This window comes from Hippoglossus stenolepis, chromosome 15 (assembly GCF_022539355.2).
Source record: "Hippoglossus stenolepis isolate QCI-W04-F060 chromosome 15, HSTE1.2, whole genome shotgun sequence".
NCBI classification, from domain to species: Eukaryota; Metazoa; Chordata; class Actinopteri; order Pleuronectiformes; family Pleuronectidae; genus Hippoglossus; species Hippoglossus stenolepis.
In genome coordinates, this window is record NC_061497.1 from 1,965,834 (window position 1) to 1,972,592 (window position 6,759).

Genomic DNA, 6,759 nt, shown 5'->3' on the forward strand with positions numbered 1-6,759 from the left:
AGCTTCCGACGACGGCTTGGACGCCGGCACCAGGTAACGGTTGTGGTTGTAGTTTAATGCTTAACAAAGTGTGTTTTACAACTACTTGACAAAGCAAGCTAGCGGGGTGATTGGTTTTATTGTTCATTGGTGTGCACATAATGTCTGTTACTGAGAGCCTGGGTATTTTTGTGTGTATTTATGTTTGTTTGGATTTCTGTTTTTAAATGTGTAAAGTGTGGACCAAAAAAATCCTTCACTCGCCTTAAAGCTTAGTTTAATCTAAATACTGCCGGCGGATGTGTGTAGACCGGCCCTTACTGCTCAGTGGCCACTGTTTCACGCGGATGACTAACACTGGCACACGAGGTCAGAGTTCGCCCAAAAGTTCCCGACTATTGGATGAGAAAGTTCAGTTTATGTTGCCAGTCGTGGTTTACTATTACCATTATATTGCTCTTTGTTCCCCTGTGCATTACAAAGGAGCAAGACGACAGAAAGCATCGTTTACAATGCCAACGATCTTTACTCCATACGTTTCGTTGTTTGGTGTTGCCTTCGGGTGCAGTCGGAAAACCGAAACACTTCAAAGATTAGAACCAAGCTAAAGTCTCCCCGTGAACACAGTTTGACTAAACTTTGACTTTCTAAAATTTTATGTTTATTGATTACACCTGTATAATTAATAATAATCGTCCTTGTTTAGCTGATTTTATTCTGTGAGGGCTATTAATGCACTCTGACGGTATCTGGTTAACTCCCCAAGTAATTAACTTATAGTTATGTGTGTGCACAAGTCTGTGTGAAGTGAGTTCATTTTTGCTAACTAATTGTTGCGATGTGTGTTACTGAGAGCATGGGTGTTTTGTGTGTTTGGATTCATGTTGTAAAAATGTGTGTTTGTGTGGAAAGTGAGACCTTGATGCTGACTCGTTGCTAAAACTGATGTGAAATTATTGAGAGGATGTTTAGTTACATGTTCTTGCACTCCATCCTCAAACTGCCAAGATCTTTGAAACCACCATATCAAGGACTTGGAAATGCACTGGATGAAATGAGAGCAACGCTATCCAATGCAGACATTCTCATAATAGATGAAATATCCATGGTTTCAAAAGAGCTGTTTTCCTATGTCCACTGGAGATTTCAGCAGATCAAAGGAAACAAGAAACCTTTCGGAGGGATGTCTGTCCTGGCAGTAGGAGACTTCTACCAACTGCCGCCCCTCGGTAGAGCCAAACCACTCTGTGTCTACGAGGGGTCTGTGCTTGACCTCTGGAAAGACCAGTTTCAAATGGTCAACCTGACACAGATCATGCGTCAAAAAGATGATCTCGTGTTTGCAGAGCTCCTGAACAGGATACGGGTTAAGCAAAAGACAGAAGAACTCTGTGACAGCGACAAAGCTTTGCTCTACCAGGCTGTCACCGACATCAAAGACTGTCCACCCAATGTCCTGCATATATTTGCCACAAACAAAGAGGTCGATGCCCACAATTGTGCCACCGTAACTGCCCTCCACCCTGACTTTCTAAACATTAAGGCAGAGGACTATCTAAAGGACCCCACCACCGGTCAAATGATCCAGATAGGAACTGTCAAAGGAAGCAAAAGAGAGTTACCTGACAACATACAAGCTGCGCACGGCGTACGTGTTATGCTCATCAGGAATCTGGACGTGGAGGATGGGCTCGTTAATGGCACGTTCGGAACCATTGCCAACATAGTGACAACCGAGAAAAGTAGACAAACGACAGTGAAACTGGTTGGACTTCAGTTGGACAATCCAACTGCCGGACGCAAATTCCGCAAAAAAGATAAAAGGGGCATCAGATGACTTTGTGTACATAGAGACGCGTGAGGAAAGCGGCAGCAGAAAAGGAATGGTTCGAAGGCAGTTCCCAATTAAGCTGGCCTTTGCCTGCACAGCTCACAAAGTGCAGGGCATGACAATGCAGTCTGCAGTGGTGGGCTTGAAGCGTGTGTTTGAGCCTGGAATGTCCTATGTTGCCCTCAGCCGGACAACCTCACTGCAAGGACTTTACATCGCTGACCTCAATGAAAAGAAAATCTATGCTGCTCCTCAAATCACTGCTTCAATGCAAGAAATGACACAAGCATCGTTCCAAAGCACAAGGCCGCTGTTGCAAAACGTCAAAGTAGCAGATGAAATGGCTCAAACGATGACACTAATCCACCACAATGCACAAGGACTTCCTTCTCACATTGAGGACATGAAGTGCCACCATGAACTGAGACTTGCCGATGTTTTGTGCATAACAGAAACGCATTTGTCTGGATCAGTTGATTCCCCACAGTTCCAGTTGGAAGGATACAACATGTTTACACGCAGCAGACATGTCTCCTACACCAGCTATCCAGACATGGCAAAAAAAGATGGAGGTGGGGTTGCAGTGTACTGTAAGAGCCACATTCAAGCAGAGGCCCGACGGTTCATTCAAAATGTGACGGATCTGGAGTTTGTAGTGGTCAAAGTGGAGAACCCATTCCAAGCACTGATTGCAGCTGTGTACAGACCACCACAGTTCAGCCTCGAGAGGTTTTTGCCAAACTTGACCAACCTCCTGGACTCTCTCGCCATAATGAATCACCAGCCTGTCATTGTGTGTGGAGACTTTAACGAAGCCCTCCTTTGCAAAGGAAAGAAGGCCATTCGTGAACTGTTTCAGTCCAGAGGCTATGCACAAGTTATCACAGCTGCAACAACTGAAGGTCAGACACTCCTAGATCACATATACATATCTCAGCCAAATACCTGCCTCCAATCTGGTGTCCTCCAAACGTATTACAGTTATCACAATCCAGTTTACTGTGTTTTAACACTGTGATAACTTTACCAGCCAATACATACAGCTAATACAGTTGTTAAGAGTGCCACAATGTTCTGAAGGGGTAATTTCTCTGACTTATTTCTATTATGTTAGGGTTTTTTTTGTTTATTGTTAGCCTTTGCGTACTGTCAGGTTTACAAAGCAGCAGCATAACTGATGCTTTCATTTGCGATTCTGGGTTCATCACGTTCTTTAAGTCTATTTTCTCTGGGTGCACAGATAGTTCTATTTAGTTGTTCATAGAAGGCGACGAGGTAATGAGGGGGACTGCTGAGCGGGCTAAATGGCAGTCTGTAGACAGTCATACAAGCCAGTGGTCAGTCCGATTTATCTTTTAGCCTTTTGTGTTCGATTTTTGTTTTTGTTTGTTGTTTTGCTGGCTGTTTGGATTGGCTCCCAAGGGTGCAATTCAGGCAGCAGCACGTTAGAAGGCGGGAGGAAGAGACTGCTGAGCGCGCGACAGTCATACTGGCTGTCGTTCCTATGTTAGGTTGCGCACATAACTGATCTTTATATCTCGTCTTTATCTATTCTGGGATATTCTATTAGTTGTTCAGCTAGATGACTGTGGCTGCTCAACAGCCATACAGCCAGTAGTCATGGCTTATCTTTGCCTTTGTTCAATTTTATTTTTTACCTTTGTGTTCGATTTTTGTTTTTGTTTGTTGTTTTGCTGGCTGTTTGGATTGGCTCCCAAGGGTGCAATTCAGGCAGCAGCACGTTTTTAGAAGGCGAGGAGGTAATGAGGAGGACTGCTGAGCGGGCTAAATGGCAGACAGTCATACAAGCCAGTGGTCTGTCCGATTTATCTCTTAGCCTTTGCGTACTGTTAGGGTTTACAAAGCAGCAGCATAACTGATGCTTTCATTTGCGATTCTGGGTTCATCACGTTCTTTAAGTCTATTTTCTCTGGGTGCACAGATAGTTCTATTTAGTTGTTCATAGAAGGCGACGAGGTAATGAGGATGACTGCTGAGCGGGCTACATGGCACTCTCAACAGCCATACAAGCCAGTAGTCATCGGCTTTATCTTTTAGCCTTTTGTGTTCAATTTTTATTTTTGTTTGTTGTTTTGCTGGCTGTTTGGATTGGCTCCCAAGGGTGCGATTCAGGCAGCAGCACGTTTTTAGAAGGCGAGGAGGTAATGAGGAGGACTGCTGAGCGGGCTAAATGGCAGACAGTCATACAAGCCAGTGGTCTGTCCGATTTATCTCTTAGCCTTTCTAAGTGTTTTGAGTCATAGTGGCACAGTGGTATGTATTGGCTGGACATAGTATTAACATTACATCTGAAACGACTTTATCAAACCAACTGGCACACACTCTAACTCGAAAAAACAAACAAATTGACAAAGAAATGAGACAGAGGGATGAAGAAGCAGCTCCACTGAGGACAACAGCAGTGCAGTTCCGGAGATCCAGGTTAGTATGTTAAGATAACTATAAAGATGCAAAACAAATCATTGTAGGTGTTCATTCAGTCAAATGATCATCCACGTATTGTTTGGAATATAATGCCCTTCAGTATTATTGTTTGGAATTCATTCAGACAGATCTAGATGTTTTGCAGGTTATGCTCAGTATGCTGATGTTTGTATTGTTTTTCCATAGTCACCCAGAGTGAAGACGGTTACAGCAATGAAGACGCAGTCCGAAAGGTGTCAGCATGTCAGAGGGAAGAAATTTGGTAAGTGTTGCACTACACAGGACTGTTGGTAATATGACATTCAACTTTCCCTTTTTTTTCTATGATCATTATGCCTTTAATAGTTTTTCTTAAGTTAGTTGCTCAAATTATGCCCAGTGCCTAATCGTGCTTTTGTTTTCTCACGACATGACACCCACATGAGGTCCTGCCTGACTACATCATTATTGTATGCAGATCAACACCATAAAGTTAAGTACTCTTTTTCTTCAACGTAATAGAAATGTGTTTTTTCTCTTTGGTCTGAAACATTACATTAATGCAGTTTTGTTTTCCCTGTCTTTTCTGTAATATCACTGCCATAACCGTGACAATGGTGAGAGACTGTAATGAGGACAGCAACAGCTCCAGTGAGGGACCCAAATGAGGCTGGCAAGGAGAAGAACCAGGTTCGTCAGTGAGGACAGAAGACAGCTCCAGTGAAGAATCAGCATTCCACACAAGGTTTGAGTTGACACATTAAACTTTTCTGAAGACTGTTTTCATTACCGTTAATCAGATGTTCTACTTGCCAAAGATGGTGTTTCAGCAACTTGTCTTTCTCACACTAGAAACCAGAACAGGAGGGAGAATCCAGACTGACATGTCATAGGACAGCAGCAGTTTCAGTAAGGGAAAGCAGAAACAACAATAATTACCCAAGTGATGCCTACAGTAGCTCTTGGGAAGTTTTTGATTATGCTTTTTCTTTTAGAAAAGTCACAACCAGATGAGACGGCGGCAGAATCAATGATCAGTAAAATGGGTACAGCAATAGCGGTAATGACGGACAAGAGGATCATCAGCGAGAACCCAAGTAACAACTGCAACTTTCCAGAGAACTCATCACAACACAAAATACAGAGGTAAACAACGTGACTGACAACTGGCATTTCATCTTTTTAAGGACTGCTGTTTTCTTTGACTTCCTAACTGAATTCAAATACCGTTGAGTCACACTGCAATGTAAGATTGCCATTACTGATGTGTTTGCTTTTGTGTCCTTTCAGGAAAAGAGGAAGATGACTGGATTGTCCCCAAATGTCCCTCTGCCACAAATCAAACCCACTCTATTCACCAGAATGGTTGCAGCAAACTCATGGAGTCTTAACCTTGTGCATAGAGCTCTTTCTTGTATGTTGCACACTATCTGGTTTAACATTGTGCTCGGTGTAGTTATTTCTTTTGAGTACTTGTATATTTCAATTTATTTTAAATGTTTTAATTTTAAGATTTGATAAAGCGGCATCAGTTGCACTTCTGTCCATCCTGGGAGAGGGATCCCTCACATGTGGCTCTCTCTGAGGTTTCTACATTTTTTCCCCCCTGTTAATAGGGTTTTTATGGGTAGTTTTTCCTTACTCTTGTTGAGGGTTATGGACAGAGGATGTCGCACCTTTCTATTCATTGTATATTTTTATAAATATCAATATTAAAACATATTTTTCAACAACCCAATTAAGCCATCATAATTTAGTATGTTTTCAAATGTATTGATGTTCTACTTGTATTCTATGAAATATTGTCACTGCATATCTGAGTTTATAGTTTTCAAATTCAATGTGTAATTTGTATTGCCAAGAAAGTTATGAAAGTAGTTTTAAAACAAGAGTGTACAAACTGTCAATTATTATTCATTTTGTAAAACAAATCTAATTTCCTGCAACATTAAAACCTTTTTTGGTTACTCTATATTTTTGTTTGATTTATGAATTATCTTGTACTAAGTGACTGAGACATACTTACACCTCTCTCTCTCTCTCTCTCTCTCTCTCTCTCTCTCTCTCTCTCTCTCTCTCTCTTCCCAACCTTGATCATGTCATGGATCCGGCAGCATTAAGGCACCCATTCGAAATTTCTCGGCACGAGGAATTCTCTAGTTCAGGTTCATTGTTTGTTTTTTTTCAGACCCCCCCTCCACACACACATGCTGTGCTGGCTCACAGAAAGAGTAGGTCATCTTCATTTTGGTCAGAGCTTTCTATGGCAGGTTCAGCAACTGAGGGAGCTGACTTAAATGAGTAAGCAGCTGATGTGCCAAAAAGCTGAAAAACATTATCAGGCAACTTGTGCTCAAGCAAGCCTCACCAGACAGCTGCAGACCATATCGGACATACAGGATGGAGTTAAGGGTCTGCAAGGACATCCGATTTCTAAGTTTGCTTTTTACCACACTCATCTGGCTGAATAATCTCTCGACTTCAGCATTCGAGTGTGGCAAGGACAACACAGACACAGCAGCCAT

The 6,759-nt window shown here is 42.3% G+C and overlaps 1 long non-coding RNA gene across 1 annotated transcript; it reads left to right on the forward strand.

Annotated features, from left to right (window-relative positions):
- Positions 1 to 4,671: 4,671 nt before the first annotated feature.
- On the forward strand, positions 4,672 to 5,833 carry LOC118121849. The gene is made up of 4 exons (XR_004698400.2): positions 4,672 to 4,979; positions 5,087 to 5,143; positions 5,230 to 5,380; positions 5,525 to 5,833. It is a non-coding gene; the product is annotated as an uncharacterized LOC118121849 (long non-coding RNA).
- Positions 5,834 to 6,759: the final 926 nt, after the last annotated feature.